Genomic DNA, 18,369 nt, shown 5'->3' with positions numbered 1-18,369 from the left:
TTACTTTCATTAACATAGTTTCCTCAAGAAATTCTCTTTTTTCAAATAATTATCTTTCAATATTATCTTTCTCATTCAAATCATCTATATATTCTTTTCATCTTTTTTTTCCTTTCTTCTATTAAACTTTTTTCTGAATTATGTTTTACTCCTCCTAACCTAGAGAGAAACTTTCCTTTAGCTGCCCTTATTCTTCCTGTAATGTTAATTTCATCAATTTCCCCTGCACATTTTGTTTAAATGTTTTTCTTTATCTTTCCTGGCTGTCTCTGAAAATCTGCATTCAGTTGTTTAACCCTTTCTTTGTTTCTCTGAAGTTTAATTTTTCTTCTTCTGCTATTTGAATAGCTTCTCCTGACAGCCATTTACAATTTTTCTTTCATATTTATTAATTATTCTAGATTAGTAGCTGGCAGGTATGAAGTGTGTTAAACTTGGAATAACTAAGAACTAAACTTGATTCTTTTATGACTGTATAATTTCATACTTAGTGTTGTATTATTTCAATTTAAAAAATAATAATAATATTTTTAACATATTGACAATACTAATCTTCATTTTAGACTTTTCTACTAGCAAAACCATAAATCAAATTCATATTTAACATTGTCACTTCTTGAAATTTTCATAATAAACTAAACATATGCACTCTGTATCATTTAAAAAAAAATCAAAAATAACCTGAAAATTTTAGCAGCTTTATATTATATACTTTATAATTGGACAGAAACCTAATGGATAGCTGCCTAACTTTATAATTTAAAATTATAAAAAATTTTAGTACAAAATCTAGAACAAACGATCTTTGTACAGAGCGAGAGAAAGAAATCCTGTTCATTTTCCACAGAAAGAAAATTAGTGTATATTATGGTACTATGAGGTCAAAACCAAATAACTGTAAGGAGACCTTCACATCACCTTTTGGAAATGCAGAGAACCAACTGGGATTTCTGAAGTAATGTCCAATCCTCACCTTCGCTTGGCACACCCCATTAGTAGGTATCTACTGGTACTGAACAAATGAGAATATGCTGGAACTTAGCCAACCAAATTGTACTCTCTGTTGGCTTAAACCACAAATGTATATGATGATACAACATGGATGAGTTTTCGTGCCAGCTGGGGTGGAAGCATCACCTGGTTAAAACAAGGCCTCTGCTATAATAAATTTAGTTTAATCCTTTATCCAAGTGTGAGCAAACAAAGTTTGCGCCTGAAAGTATCTTCAGGACTGAGGTAAGGTGGTAGTCAGAGCAACTCATTGCAAAGGTGGAGCAAGCTACCAACACTCCTGTCTCAGTATCTCCTATAATGCAAAACACATCTCCTTGCGGATATGTCTAATGTTATGCATTAAGGGAAAGGCCACTACCCAGACTAGTTTCGACCTTTATTGAGGTCGAATGGGAGTTCATGCCTTTCATCACTGGCCTCTTTAGATTTAAAAAAAAAAAGTTGTGCTGAGAGTCAGCTTGATAGTGAGAGAGGAGGAGAAAAGATAGAGTGGATAGTAGTAGATAGTTAAAAGAGGCCTCAGTCGATCTACTTGGCCTGACTTAAATGTCAGCACCAAGCAGATCTCCGACATTATCTCCCTCCATCCGTTCTTTTCAGCTTTCCCCGGTCAGTCACCTCTTCAGGTGTCTGCCCGAGGAAAGTGGGGAAAAACAAATGAAAGAAGCACCACATGAAAAAGAGGAACTGGTAAATAACCTTTAAAATTACATATAACACTTTGTAAGAAACTAGGAAAATTCTAAAATTTCAACCGGAATGACCAGTTTAATACTGAGAAGAGCGGGGGCAGAGCCTGGCCTGGGTGATGCAGCCCACAAGGAGCTGCACCGCCTCAGTGTAAGCCTTCGCAGCCCAGGTTCTCAGGATACCCCCTCCTGTGTGGAATAGACATAGACGTTTTTTACAACAAAAATTCTAATCTGAAAGAGGACAAAAAGAAGAAAAAACAAACCAGATTTTTTTTTTTTTTTTTTTTTCCCCCCTCTGGCAGATCGATACTAGGAGTCGACTGACTTGTTAGGCGAGGTTTAAATCCTCCTGCTGTCTATTGTTGTGGGTTTTAATGATGAGATCTGCTAATTTGTCTCCATGGACGTGGTTTAGCATGTAGAGGCCTCTGTACAGTGCTAGTCCCACGTCGTCCTCTGCATCGATAAGACCAATGATCTTTTCAGGAGTGATTCCATCTATATTATCGACAAACACGTCGTTCCATTCTGCACTGATGACTCTTGGCCCATTTTGTCCTGTGAGTATCAGTTGAATGTCTCCGAATGTTTCTATTGCTTTTCGTAGTCTCGCCTCCTCCTCGGGGAAATCTTTTAAGAGATGCAATATAGGTGCATTGGCCTTTGCGTGAGGGAACTTTGTGGGTTCTGAAGTTGACTTTATTTTTCCAACTTCAGCTGGTTTTGGTTTTTTTATATTTACTTCTTCAGGACTGGCTGGCCTCTTTTGTGTGCTTTCTGCATTGTTGGTTTCCATATCTACTGCCTCCGTGTCTTCGTCTATTGTGACTGCAGTGATAGTTCCTTTTTGTTGGTGCTGCTGGTTATTTTCGGTTGCTACATTTGTAGTGGCGGTTTGCTCGGTGGCTGGTTCTTTCTGCCTTTTGTCTTTCCTGCTTGTAGGTTTCTCTGTTGGTGTATTCGGCAGTGTTTCAGACGTGAAACACGGAAAGATTTGCATGATTCTTTCTTGTTGTTCCCTCATGCGTGACCTTCAGGGTAAAGAACTCATTCTGTTCTGCGCCAATGACATTTTTGGCTGTTGCTTCCATGTTGGGCATAATACTGCCTCCCAATTTTTCGGCCAGGTTTCTGTCCGGACAGGTGTTCACCTTATGGCCGTTAGTGCCGCATTTTAGGCATGCTGACTGGCACTGTGCTACTGTATGGCCCGCTGTTAGGCAGTTCTTGCATATTAACTTCGGGCACTGGGCCCCTAGATGAGTGAGGGCGCCGCATCTAAAGCATTGCCTCTTTACTCCCGGGTAACTCACCATTACCCTGGCCGATCCTATCCTGACGAAATTCGGAATTTCCGCCTTCATCATGACGGAAAAGGTGACTTCACCAGATTTCCATTGTGGGATCTCAGCGTCCGTGCCAACTTCGATATCCTGAACAGCTCCCCATTTCGAGAAGACTTTAGTTATGATGTCATTGTCTTCTTCTAAGTATTCAAGCGGAAAACGATCTATTCTTACTCTTTTGACAAAGCTTCCTACCACAAAAGGTTGAAAAATTTTTGCCTCGCACTCGACTCCTTTCAGAAGTTTTTCTCTAGTAGCAGCGTCTTTGCATACAACTTGAAACCTTTCCCCCCCATAAGTGGTGAAACCGGAAATATTGTCTGCCCCGACGCAGTCAATAATAGCCCTCGCAAACGTCCTCTGGTGAATACCAGTATCTATTTCGAACCTGAGGGTTCTTACCCTTGATAAAACCGAAGACATTATTTAACGAAAGAAAGGAAGAAGACTTTCCAAGGATAGTCTATTCCTATAAAATAGCGGAATGCTGTGTATAGGCCTTAAAAAAAAAAAAAAAAAAAACCACAAAAAGAACAAAGGAATCTTACCAACCAAGGCAGGACTTCAATCGGAGCTCTCTTTTCGGTACTCCTAAACTGTTGCTGGAATCCGCTGGAACAGGTTTGAAGAAGGACTGGAACATGGAGCTTTCTTTCAGGGCCGCTGAAAAAGGTCTCTTCAGTGGGAGTCAGGCCCAAGCTGAGATACCAGGCAGAAGCATTCGCAGGTCATCTCTACCTATAGGAGTTGCCAAATGGTGTGTCACCCTTTTTTAATAAATTACTCTGGATTTAGAGAAAGATGTTGAAAGTTTATTTTTCACTTGGTTAGAGTATAATAAATTTAGGTTAATCATTTATCCAAGTGTGAGCAAACAAAGTTTGCTCCTGAAAGTATCTTCAGGACTGGAGTAAGGTGGTACAACATTATAGGAGATACTGAGACAGGAGTGTTGGTAGCTTGCTCCACCTTTGCAACGAGTTGCCCTGGTGTTGTACCACCTTACTCCAGTCCTGAAGATACTTTCAGGCGCAAACTTTGTTTGCTCACACTTGGATAAAGGATTAAACTAAATTTATTATACTCTAACCAAGTGAAAAATAAACTTTCAAGGCCTCTGCTGTTTTCCTCAGGGAACCAAGGTGAACAGTGAAAAGTCAGCTGATGGAAACAGCTCCAACTCAACAGCTAGAAGAAAAATAAACCCAATGTCTGAAGAACTTAAAATGGAACCATCAATATAAGGAGTATTAATGGAAAGGAAATTGAATTGCAGAAGAATTGGAAAAGTACCATCTGAACATAATTGGCATTACTGAGACAAAGACAAAAACAAGTGAGATATTACTAAATAAGTATAGGATGTTATATTCAGGCAATAATGATCAAGAAAAGGAATAAGTAGAGATAGTATTCAACACCAAACATGGCAGTGAACTTCTTGATTGGAAGGCAATTTCAAGTAGAGTGATATAGGCCATTTCAAAATAGGAAAATATACAATGAAACTTATTTGTGCCTATGGTCCCACAGAAGGTTCTTCTAAGGAAGAAGTGGAAAAATTTTTTCAGTCAATAGAATGTGCACAAGTTAACATGAAGAGAAGATATAAGAAATAAGAAAAACCTCACTGACTATGGCATTTCTCGTAGAGAGGCTTATACGTTGGTTATGCATTACTAAATCACTTAAAGAATTGACAACGTAGATATGAATATAAATTAAATTACACTTTAATAAATATTTCCAATATTTCGGCAACATCACGTTGCCATCTTCAAAAGGAACTTACAAAATAAATATTTCCGATATTTCAGCAACATCACGTTGCCATCTTCAAAAGGAACTTACAAAAAAGGCACTTATATTTATGAATTTAGGGACACAAAACACACATGTTGAAAAGATTATTTTACTGATTAATAATAAAATAACTTGATGTTTCGACCCCTGTATTGAGGTCATCATCAGAAGGATACATGTGTATAAGAACCAAGCTACATGCTGTTGCACTCTATACAGGCAAATTACATCTACGTTGTTAATTAATCTTTTTTCTTAGCCTGCCCTCTAGTGATATAAAAAAAAATACCAATGAAAACTACAATAAACTATGCTAAACTCCTCACATACTAGGATTCTTCTGTAATTATACAGTTTATATTGTTATATTACAATTATCTTCTGGATTTGTACAGTACAGGTTGCTATTGAATGTTCAGGGGAAAAACAAAAACAAAAAAAACACTTCACCAAGTCTGCTTGTATTGAGATTTTTCTTTGTGGTTGCTATGAAGGTTGCAGATGGGTCCTCCACATTCTTGGAATGATTAGACCATTTTTATTCAGATTAGGATCATGTTTGAGCATTTCACATGCTTCCTTGAATTTCCACTCAAACCAGGTTTCGGTGCGGTGTAGGGACTTGATACCTTTCTTGGTACCTCCAATCAATTCTGTGGTATGTTTGGAGTGCGTGGTAAGAAAGGCCGGTTTTTCCAAAATGGAGGTATTTTATGTGTCGTTTATGTTCATACGACAAAAAAAGCACGTGCACGTAGGCATTACAACACAGTAACTGAGAATGAAGTGATGAAGCTATTGTTCTCCTAAAAGTCCTGATGGTACCCCCTGGTGGGCTAACTAGATGTTCTTGGCCATTGGGCTGAAGGTCTGCTGATGTAAGCCCTCCCAAATTTGGGGCAGTCTTATACAACCAAATTTGTTGAGATTTGGAGAGTTTCTTAGGGCTGAGGCTGATTCCATAAATAGTCTTTCGAATTTGTATTTGCTACGGTGTATTACTGTAGCTTTCTTCCACCGTATTCTGTGGCGTGTATCCAGAGCATGGTCTGCAAGACCAGAATGGCTGTACTTGTGAAAATGGATGTAGTCCTTGTGTTCCAAAATTCTGATATTTGCTGTCCTGCCTGTTTGGTCAAAGTAAGACAGTTTACAGCTGCAAGGGACCTGGTATACACTAGGTAGGTCCAGGGGAAGTGGTCAGTCTTTAGTGGAGCGGATAAGGGATGTCAATTTTCTGTATGGTCTGTAACAGGAAGTCAAGTCATGTTTTTTTAAGATTTTGGTAATTTTTTCTGAGGTGCCTCAGATGTAGGGAATGGTGATGGATTTAGAGTAATCCTTGTTGTGGAGGGGGGGGGAGGGGTTGTGGTTTGTAGGTTTCAATATTTTTCGTATTTTTTTGGGGGGGAAAGTAGCCTTTGGCTGAGAAAGTGTTGAGGATGTCATTTAGCATTTAGGGCCATGTCGTTAGAACAGATTAGTTTAGCCCTGTTGTGTAGTGTTTTCACCACTCCATATTGTTGTGAGGTGGGTGGAAATTTTGGTGAATGTACCTACCTGTATGGGTGGGTTTTCTATAAACTGAGAAAACCAAGGTTCCATCAGGCTGGTGGGTGACTAGTGTGTCAAGGAAAGGGAGGCTGTTGCATTCCTCTTTTTCCAAGGTGAACTTGATTCTGAGGTGTTGGTTGTTTAAGTGTGTTAAGAAGGAGAGGAGTGTATCATTGCCATGTGGCCAAATAGCAAACACATATGGCTTCGCTGCGTTGATGATGTGTTCGCTATTTAGCCTTGTGGCCAAATAGTGAACACATCATCAACATAGCGAAGCCATATGGTTGGTTTTTGTGGGGCAGAGGCTAAGGCTTTTTCTTCAAAGGTCTCCATAAAGAAATTGACCAAGGGTGGGGAGAGCGATGAACCCATGGCTGTCCCCTCTATTTGTTTGTAGAATTTTCCCTGTGAACTGAAATAGGGCTGAGATATCAGGAGAAAATTTAGCTTGAATTTATGTTTATATTTATGGACTCCCAAAAATACATAAAGAAAATGTGGCATTATGTCCCATAGTGGATGGCATTGATTCCCCCACATATAAATTTGCTAAACATTTGGCCAAAGCGCTCACACATTATACTGGCAACACACTATCACAAATAAAAAACTCAGCCCACTTGAAAGCCAGCATAGAAAACCTTACACTCCAACATACTGACATAATGTTCATCTTTGACGTCTCCTTCTCCTTATTCACAAATGTCCCACTCAAGGAAACTTTAGAGCTAATCCAAGCTAAATTTTCTCCCGATAGCTCAGCCCTATTTCAGTTAACAATGAACTCAGGCTATTTCGTTTGGCAGGGAAAATTCTACAAACAAATAGAGGGAACAGCCATGGGTTCACCGCTCTCCCCACCCTTGGTCAATTTCTTTATGGAGACCTTTGAAGAAAAAGCCTTATCCTCTGCCCCACAAAAACCAACCACATGGCTTTGCTACGTTGATGATGTGTTCGCTAATTTGTGCATAGCTCTGATACACTCCTCTCCTTCTTAACACACTTAAACAACCAACACCCCCAGAATCAAGTTCACCTTGGAAAAAGAGGAAAACAACAGCCTCCCTTTCCTAGAAACACAAGTCACCTGCTAGCCTGATGGAACCTTGGTTTTTTCAGTTTATAGAAAACCCACCCATACAGGCAGGTACATTCACCAACAATCCCCCCCCCCCCCCACACACACACAACAATATGGAGTGGTGAAAACACTATACAACAGGGCTAAACTAATCTGTTCTAACGACATGGCCCTAAACGCTGAACTAAATCACATCCTCAACACTTTCTCAGCCAATGGCTACTTCCCCCCCCCCCCCCAAAAAAAAAAAAATCCGAAAAATATTGAAACCTACAAACCACAACCCCTCCCCCCCCACTCCACAACAAGGATTACTCTAAATCCATCACCATTCCCTACATCTGAGGCACCTCGGAAAAAATTACCAAAATCTTATAAAAACATGACGACCTCCTGTTACAGACCATACAGAAAATTGACATCCCTTATCCACTCCACTAAAGACTGACCACTTCCCCTGGACCTACCTAGTGTATACCAGGTCCCTTGCAGCTGTAAACTGTCTTACTTTGGCCAAACGTGCAGGACAGCGAATATCAGAATTTTGGAACGCAAGGACTACATTCATTTTCACAAGTACAGCCATTCTGGTCTTGCAGACCATACTCTGGATACACGCCACAGAATACGGTGGAAGAAAGCTACAGTAATACACCTTAAGCAAATACAAATTCGAAAGACTATTTATGGAATCAGCCTCGGCCCTAAGAAACTCTCCAAACCTCAACAAATTTGGTTGTATGAGACTGCCCCAAATTTGAGCGGCTGACTTCAGCAGACCTTCAGCCCAATGGCCAAGAACACCTACTTAGCCACTATGGGGAACCATCAGGACTTTTAGGAGAACAATAGCTTCATCACTTCATTCTCAGTTACTGTGTTGTAGTGCCTATGTGCACGCATCTTTTTTGTAAGTTCCTTTTGAAGATGGCATGCAATTTAATTAATATTTTTATCTACATTGTCAATTCCTTAAGTGATTTAGTGACTATGGCATTGTTGATAGTGATATCTTCATGCTGATTCACAATATAAGAGTGTACAGAGGATTTGAAATTGGATGTGACCATCATTTTATACTAAGTAGGACAAAAAATGAAAAGAATAGTATGTAAGAAAATTTTTTTAAAAATAATTAAAGTTGAGCAACTTTTACAGATAAATAGTAGTATATAAAACTCAAGTATACAAATATTATTGAACAAAAAATTAATTGAAAAAAAAAACAAAAAAAAGAAATTTAAGATTTTCAATGGCAAACTCTGAAGAAGATTCGTTGATTCAACTAGAGAAGTATGTGGTGAAATTGTCTGCAAGGACAGAAAAATGAGAACACCAGGGTGGACACAAGTTAAAGAAGTAGTCCTGGAAAAGAAGAAAGCCTACCAAATGTTCTTAGCAAATAAGTCGGCAAATGCCTTAAAAGAATACAGATAGAAATGTAAGATGGCTAAATTATGTGTAAAAGTAGCTAAACTAAAGTCATGGGAAGACTTTGATAAGAGAATAGAAAATATCAGTGGCAAAATGTTCTGGAGACTATTGAAAAAACTTAGAAATTGTGGAAAGAGTACTGTAAAAGGAATCACAGATGATAATGGTGATATGAAAACTGAAGAAAAGGATATATCCTAGATGAACATAATCAAATTCCTGACATTGACTCTCAAGAGGATGTACAGGATATGATAGTACTACATGAAAAATTTACATCATTACTAACTTCCTATCTACAATTTTCCTCCAAATCAATCTGTTACCTGTCAAGACTCCAACATTGTCAGATCTTATATTTCTATCCTCTAAGGCACTTTTTACTGCATCAATCCACCTATAACTTGGTTTTCCTCTGGGTTTTTTCCTGCCAACCTGGCAGAGAACACTTGTTCTACTAATCTTTCCTCTTCCATTCTGTTTAACCCTTTGACATATAAATTATTTTTAAAGTTTGAACAGATAAAACTACTATTTATTTAATTCGTGTGATTTATTTCGTTAATTTACCTTATAAAGATATTAATAATTTTGCAAGGCATGATACTTTACGAAGCACTTAGGTAAATGTAATGGTATCAAACATTTTTTACTAGAAATATATACACGTTAACACAAGAATAATGTTTAATTTGCCAAATATTTCGGTCTGAATATTACAAACCATCTTCAGTGGCTACATAGGAATAGTTTTAAAAAACAACATGGAATACGAACAATTGATCATTCATACATAGAACGTGGCGCGTGATGTCATATCGCTAAGTATTAGAAAAGTAAACATTTTGTAAAAAAACATAAAGATATTAATTCAGAAATGCATATAATGATCTTAAATAACATTATACTGATAAAAAAAAAAAATTCATGTGTTATCCTGATTAAACTTTCCCAAATTTTTGATATAGATATACAGTCATTACGATTCAAGTTAGGACATTGAAGTAAGGCCTCTACACTTCCTTTAAATAAACGTTCAAATTTGTAGCGACATCTGTGTAGGAGGAGAATCTTGGACCAAAAGATGTTGTGGTTTGTTTCTAATCCATGCTGAGCTAATCCAGATTTCTCAGGTTTGTTGTGTTGAATTGATGACTGATGCTCTTGAATTCTTTTTTCTCTGGAACGTCAATTTGTCCAAAGTAAGAAAGATTACAATTACAAGGAACTTGATACACACCAGGTAGAGACAAGGTTGAGCGTTTATCTTTAGATGAAGGAAACTGGGTGGATAATTTGTTAATAGGTGTATAAGTGGCTGTTGGATCATATTTCTTTAGAATTCTCGAAATTGGTTCTGTAATCTCAGAAATGTAAGGAATTGGAACTCGACATATTGAATCTTGGTTGTTCTGTGTTGGTTTGTAAGAAACGAAAAGATGTTGTGTACTCTTTTCGGAGAAGCCATTAAGTTTCATGTGATGTTTGATAGTTGAAAGTTCCTTCTGTAACAAATGAGAAGTTGAACAGTTAGTTTTTGCTCATTGGATTAAACATTTTGTAACTCCTGTTTTTTGACAAGGGTGATGAGCAGATTCTTTGAGAATATAATGACCCGTGAAAGTTGGTTTTCTGTAAACTGTTGTTGTAAGAATACCAGAAGGTGAACGGATGAGAAGGACGTCTAAAAAGGATAATTTGTTGTTTTTTTCAATTTCCATGGTAAACTTTTTACGAGGATGTAAGGAATTGATACTGCTTAAAAAGGAAGGTAAGGAGTCTGTCGTGAGGCCATATAGCAAAGATGTCGTCTATATATCTAAACCAAAAGGATGGTTGAGGGAATATAGATGAGAACAGGGCTTCTAGATGTTCTAAATAAAAGTTTGCAAGAGCAGGAGATAGTGGACTTCCCATGGCTGTTCCTTCCACTCGGTTGTAAAATTTATTTTGACATGAAAATATCCAGAGTGCATTACGAAATCAAATAGTTTTATATCTTGTGGGAAGATGTCAGTTAGTAATTCCAAAGTCTCTTTGAGAGGTACATTCTTATATAAAGATTCTATATCAAAGGCAACCATAAGATCTGTAGGTTGTAAAGAGAAGTTTTTTTTAATTTATTTAAGAAATCAGAAGAGTTTTTCAAAAAAGAGCGTGAGTTGCCAATGTGTGACTTCAATAATTTAGATAGATATTTGGCTATGTGATAGGTAGGAGAATCAATACAATCCGCTACTTGGCAAAGAGGAATATCTGTCTTATGTATTTTTGGTAGACCATAAAACCTGGGAGGCCTTGCAAAATGAGTTTTTTGTCTTTCAATAGTGTCTACATCTAAACTTATGACCTCATCTAGAAGGGAATTTAATTTCTTCAGTTGTCTGTTGGTTGGATCGTAATTGAGTTCCTGGTATGTTGAGTGATCTCGAAGTAAGGGAAAGTTTTCTTCTATAGTTTGAAGAGTCCATAATTACTGTCGCTTTTCCCTTGTCAGCTTTGGTAATGATGAGGTGACTGTTGTTTCTTAAGGAACGTATAGCTTTCTTTTCAGAAGGAGATATGTTCGAAGGAGGAAGCTTGGAGGAAGAAGTAGCGAAGAAGCAACTTCTAGACAGAGAGCATTAGCTTTTTCACTTGACAGATGAATGACGTTTCGTTCGATATTAACTAGAAAATCTAGATATTGAATCTTTTTGGGGACAATAGAGAAATCATGTCCTTTTGAGGGGATGAGTGTTTCATTATTGGTTAAAGGACGACTGGATATGTTCACGATCCAATTATCTGGAACGTGGAAAGGCTCGATTTGTTTAGAAACAAGAACATCATATTTATGGTGTAGATGTTGATTCCGTTTTTTATAAGAACGTTGTAAAGAGTGTTTAGCTACATCCAGAACTGTGGTTCTTAGTTTGTGGAGATATAGATACGGAGATCAGAAACTAGCTGAATGTTAATAGCCAGATCATGTTTAGCAGCTTTGAGTTGATTACGGATTAAAGATAAACTGGTGTTCCTGTAAATATTATGAGCTCCAGGAGATTTAATGGTTTCTTTAATCTTAGCAAAATTAGGAATTATCTTGTTGTCATGGCATTTTTTAAAAAAAATGATCCTCGCTCATAACTTACCTTCAGTCACTGATAGCTTGCCTAATTTACCAGTTTTTTTGGTGAAGTTTTCCCCGTGAAGGAATAAAATTTGATTTTTTAATGGTACTTGTGACATAATGATTAGAAATATATATATGTTAGCACAAAAATAATGTTTAATTTGCCAAATATTTTGGTCTGAATATTACAGACCATCTTCAGTGGCTACATAGGAATAGTTTTAAAAAACAAAGTGGAATGCGCCGCGTGATGTCATATCGCTAAGTATTAGAAGAGTAAACATTTTGTAAAAAACATAATTAAAGATATTAATTCAGAAATTAAAGAATTAATTCATATAATGATGTTAAATAACATTATACTGATAAAAAAAAAAAAAAATTAATGTGTTATCCTGATTAAACTTTCCCAAATTTTTGATATAGATATACAGTCATTACGATTCAAGTTAGGACGTTGAAGTAAGGTCTCTACACTTCCTTTAAATAAACGTTCAAATTTGTAGCGACATCTGTGTAGGAGGAGAGTCTTGGACCAAAGGATGTTGTGGTTTGTTTCTAATCCATGCTGAGCTAATCCAGATTTCTCAGGTTTGTTGTGTTGAATTGATGACTGATGCTCTTGAATTCTTTTTTCTATGGAACGTCCAGTTTGTCCAAAGTAAGAAAGATTACAATTACAAGGAATTTGATACACACTAGGTAGAGACAAGGTTGAGCGTTTATCTTTAGATGAAGGAAACTGGGTGGATAATTTGTTAATAGGTGTATAAGTGGCTGTTGGATCATATTTCTTTAGAATTCTCGAAATTGGTTCTGTAATCTCAGAAATGTAAGGAATTGGAACTCGACATATTGAATCTTGGTTGTTCTGTGTTGGTTTGTAAGAATCGAAAAGATGTTGTGTACTCTTTTCGGAGAAGCCATTAAGTTTCATGTGATGTTTGATAGTTGAAAGTTCCTTCTGTAATAAATGAGAAGTTGAACAGGTAGTTTTTGCTCGTTGGATTAAACATTTTGTGACTGTTTTTTGACAAGGGTGATGAGCAGATTCTTTGAGAATATAACGACCTGTGAAAGTTGGTTTCTGTAAACTGTTGTTGTAAGAATACCAGAAGGTGAACGGATGAGAAGGACGTCTAAAAAGGATAACTTGTCTTTTTCAATTTCCATGGTAAACTTTATACGATCGTGTAAGGAATTGATACTGCTTAAAAAGGAAGGTATGGAGTCACTGTCGTGAGGCCATATAGCAATATGATCTAACAGCCACTTATACACCTATTAACAAATTATACACCCACTTTCCTTCATCTAAAGATAAACGCTCAACCTTGTCTCTACCTGGTGTGTATCAAGTTCCTTGTAATTGTAATCTTTCTTACTTTGGACAAACTGGACTTTCCATAGAAAAAAGAATTCAAGAGCATCAGTCATCAATTCAACACAACAAACCTGAGAAATCTGGATTAGCTCAGCATGGATTAGAAACAAACCACAACATCCTTTGGTCCAAGACTCTCCTCCTACACAGATGTCGCTACAAATTTGAACGTTTATTTAAAGAAAGTGTAGAAACCTTACTTCAACGTCCTAACTTGAATCATAATGACTGTATATCTATATCAAAAATTTGGGAAAGCTTAATCAGGATAACACATTAATTTTTTATTTATTTATTTTTTTTATCAGTATAATGTTATTTAAGATCATTATATGAATTTCTGAATTAATATCTTTAATTATGTGTTTTACAAAATGTTTACTCTTCTAATACTTAGCGATATGACATCACGCAGTGCGTGCTATGTATGAATGATCAATTGTTCGTATTCCACGTTGTTTTTTAAAACTATTCCTATATAGCCACTGAAGATGGTCTGTAATATTCAGACCGAAATATTTGGCAAATTATACATTATTCTTGTGTTAACGTGTATATATTTCTAATCATTGTCACAATTATCATTAAAAAATCAAATATTTTTTACATTGCAATGTGGTCTCACTTCTTACATGATGCTTGGCACATACATGGCATTTCTTTGCTGGATATTGCTTTTTTATCAGTATGTTCAGGGAAATGTGCCCAATTTTTTGGGCAGTCCTTTTGCGATGGTCATGTATGGGTACTATAATTAGGTGAAGATATATTTGACAACATATCTTTTGCTACGTTCAAACGGAAATTGACTATTGTTAGTTTTTATGTATTGGGTAATTTGGAATATAAAACAAAAGCATTGTAAATAGTGATATCCATCAAATAGAAAAATATTTTTTTGTAACCTTTGACGCATTTTCGCATAGTTGGAAAACAAGCAAGTAGTTGGTCTTGCCTATCGACACCACCCATTACGCAATTGTATTCAAGAACACATTTAGGTTTTATTATTTTTTCTTCATCAACCCTCTTACTTCTTACTTTTCTTGTATCTATAATTTTTTCTTTTGAATGCTTTGTGCTTATCATGTAAACATCCGTCTTATCGCTGCAACGTAATGACAAAATTCCTCAACAAGATAAAGTTTTTGATTCGCCTTTTTTTATTTTATATGTCATCAATTTCTTAGGCATATTCTTGCGATTTTTTCTAACTGTCCCCACAACATTTGTACTATTTTTTCTCAAGAAATAAAATAATTCTGGTGACGAATACCAATTATCTAAGAATAACGTATATCCTTTTCCTAAAATAGGTTCAGCCAACTCCATGACGACATTTTGAGATGCAGGTGTATCACTTCCCAGAATTTTGTCCTTTACTGTATAAATTTTGAACTTTGAACAATACCCAGAGTCTGATTCACATAGCTTGTAAAATTTTATCCCAAATCGTGCTCGTTTGCTAGCTATGAACTGTACATAATTTAGTCGACCTCTATATTTCATAAGGGATTCGTCAATTACTACATTTTTATCTGGTGTATATAATTGCTGAGACTTATTATTCAGATAGTCGACTATATTTCGCACTTTACATATTTTGTTGTCTTTCTTTATTGTTTCATTATCCACGAAATGGAGAAAATGAGATATAGCCAAGAAGAGCTTACGAGGCATAATTTTTGAATATATGGGTGTCTCGACCACAGCCCTCTTTGACCAATACATGTCTATATTAGATTTTTTTACCTGTGACATAATTATACATAATGCAAAATATGCCTGCAATTAGTCGCTTGTTATTGGATACCATTCTTCAATCTTTTTAGTAATTTCCTCGTTTATTGCTTGATTTTCATATCTGTTAGTTTCTGTAACTATCATGTCGAAGAAATCATCACAAAGTATTTGTTTCAAAACAGAAAGAGGTGTCAGATTTACACCAAATCTTAGCAAAGCAATTGCATTGACGCCGGGAATTTCCGTAAATGGTTTTATAATAGAAATATTTTCCTTTTCTTGCCAATTCCATTCATTTTCTGTTACATCGGAATCATTGCTACTAGACTATATTGGTCTCAAACGTTTACAAACATTGCCTTGAACCGAACTTCCACTGCTATTGTCACTTGACAAGTCAAAAATGCCAACACTTTGATGATGTATATTTGTCTCGCTGTTTTTATCCAAACTGTCCTCTCCGCTTTCAATATCACTTTCAGCTAACATATTATAAATATTTACAGACATATTAGGGACGATAATAAATTGCAATACAAACTAACTAGTGAATAGAGTTTATATGCATGTATATTCACTGCCTAACACCCTAAATTCATTTGAAATTGATGCGAACTTCGTGATGTCTGCGATATATCAAAATCAATTTTGGTGCAATAAACAAAAGGCGTGTCACAGACGTCTTTGTATGAAATTCGTTTGAAATTGACGCGAACTTCGTAACGTCTGCAATATGTCAAAATCAATTTTGGTGCAATAAACAAAAGACGTGTCACAGACGTCTTTGTATGTTAACGGGTTAAGTGACCATACCACCTGAGATTAGCTCTGCTAACACATTCCTGGATGCTAACAATGTCAAGATGTCAATGTATCCTAGATGTCTGCAGTAATTACTTTGAAAGAATGTTTCAAAGAAGAATGCATATTAATACTTGACATAGAAAATTCAACATTTAATTAATCTTCATGTTAAAGAAATACTGTATATTTTATCATAAATATTATTTCTGAAAAATTTTTATGTTACTCCTCTAAAATTGATATTGATACTTTTGCATATTTTCATAAGGAGTACGTACCCCTTGTATTACATCATTGGCTTTATTTTATTTTATTTTTTTATACTCAAATTAAAATATTGATGTGTATTTTTAAAAATATTACGGAAAGGAAAGTAAAACAAAAGGAATGATTTTTGACATACCTTTATAGAATCCTCAAGATTAACTTTTTACGGAATGGCATCAGAAAAATATTGATAAAGTACACACACATATAACTGAACTATAAACCATTTGGGACTATTATTTGAATAAATACATTAGAACTTTTTTTAAAAAAAAGGGTCAAAATAGAGATAAATGTATATGGAAGCAAAAAATGAAGAAATTAAAATATATTGTAGACTAAGAATCGAAAAATACATGATTTCATAATGGTCTCGTATCAAAGATGAACTACAAAATTTTAAAAAAGGGGAGATAAAAAATAAAGATAAAACAGATTTTTTAAAAATGGGAGTATAGGGTATGAGCCATTTTGACTGTCATCTTCAGAGGTCATGGACAAAGTGGAGTCTGTCATGTTGGCTTCATATTTAAATTAGATTTTCTGTGTTGCTTTCTATTGATGGGAATCTTGCCTAATTTGCATTTTGTGGCACTTCCAACTTTCTGAGATTACATAGGGCAGTGGACATTTATCAAGTTTTTGTCACATTTAATGGCTATAGTTTCTGATGTCATTAGCATTGTTTCATTATTCTGTATGCCTAATATGATGGCTTTTTCAATTTGTGGGAGTATGTTTCTGTTCAAGGGCATGGATCAATTTCTGTTTTCCTGGTATTTGGTTTTTTGTTCTTATTTTGGTTTTTACTCTTCTTATTTCTTAAATGTTCTGGAATTGGTATACTGCAATCACAGAAATGTTCCTATAGTCTTGCCCATAATGATCTAATTGTGGAATCAGGTGACATCACAGTCATGCTGGCCAGGAAATTTGTACACCAAATAGTGAAATGAAGATGCATGTACTTGTGCTCTCATCAGTATACATGTGTATAATGTAAACAGGAGATATAAATAATATAAATTTGACTTTGAAGGAGGAAAAAATATACAAAATTTTTTGCACTACTTTCCATGGCATTTTTCTGATCTCCTTTTATATCTATTGCTAAACCATACCAGCATGTACTATCTGCAGTTCTGTGTAGATGAATTTGATAAAAAAAAAAAAAAAAAAAGATGTTATGGACATTTATGGTGGAGAGATGCATATCAGCCATGGAAGTATGGAAAGGCATTCATCCAGCAATGGACTGAAGAAAGCTGTTTGATGATGCATCTATGTTCAGTGAATAAAAGTTCCTGGTAGCATTATGGTCTCATTCGCTTAGAAATTCACTTTGCTGTTGTGAATGTTTTGAACTTTTGCTGTTTGCATTACTGAACTTAAAATAGCATTGGGTATATAGTACATAGGCAAGAACTTTTCCATAGTTTGTCGTAGCATATCATTTCATTATAGTGGTGCTTACACTATGAAATGAAAAATCTCAGCCAATTCCAGTACAACCTGTTCCAAAAGAAATTCATTATAAGAAATTATCTGCTATGGCAAATTATTCCAATGGTCCCTACAAGTTTTTTACAAGTTTGTTATAGTGAAAATTAATTGAAAACTAGTGAATCCACTGCATTTTAACATTTTGTAAATTATGAGCATTTTTATAAAAATAAAGTTCATATGGTGATTTTTAATGATTTTTAAATTCCAAAGGGCATTTATCATCATCAATTTCCTGATAATCTGTCCTTAAGGGGGGGGGGTTAAGTTACTATGACAGCACTACATGATTAAATTTACATTATTATTAATCTCCTATCCACAATTTTCCTCAAAATTAATCTATTACTTATAAGCACTACAATATTGTCATATCTAACATTTGACATTCATGCTTATTAAATGAAATACTTCATAATGTTTTTTTTTTTTAAAATAGAGCATGAATTTACTTATACAGTTGATGCTCACTATAGCAAACACCATTATAAGAGACTTCCTCACTATAAAAAAAAAAAAAAAAAAATCTAAAGGCCTGATCAGAGTTCTGTGGGCAGGAAATGAAACTTAGTGATGAACTTGATATCTGTAACAAACTGTTCCTAATGTCGCAGAATTAAACT

General features: G+C 35.6%; 1 protein-coding gene across 1 annotated transcript in view; it reads left to right on the top strand.

Annotated features, from left to right (window-relative positions):
• LOC150110052 (formimidoyltransferase-cyclodeaminase-like) overlaps positions 1-18,369 on the top strand; it is a 286,116-nt gene that overhangs the window by 219,883 nt on the left and 47,864 nt on the right. The window lies entirely within an intron of this gene.

This window comes from Typopeltis vanoorti, chromosome 1, assembly GCF_054136105.1.
Source record: "Typopeltis vanoorti isolate ZY-2024b chromosome 1, IOZ_Tvanoo_1.0, whole genome shotgun sequence".
In the NCBI taxonomy this organism is placed as follows: domain Eukaryota; kingdom Metazoa; phylum Arthropoda; class Arachnida; order Uropygi; family Thelyphonidae; genus Typopeltis; species Typopeltis vanoorti.
This window is presented reverse-complemented; position numbering and strand designations above follow the sequence as displayed.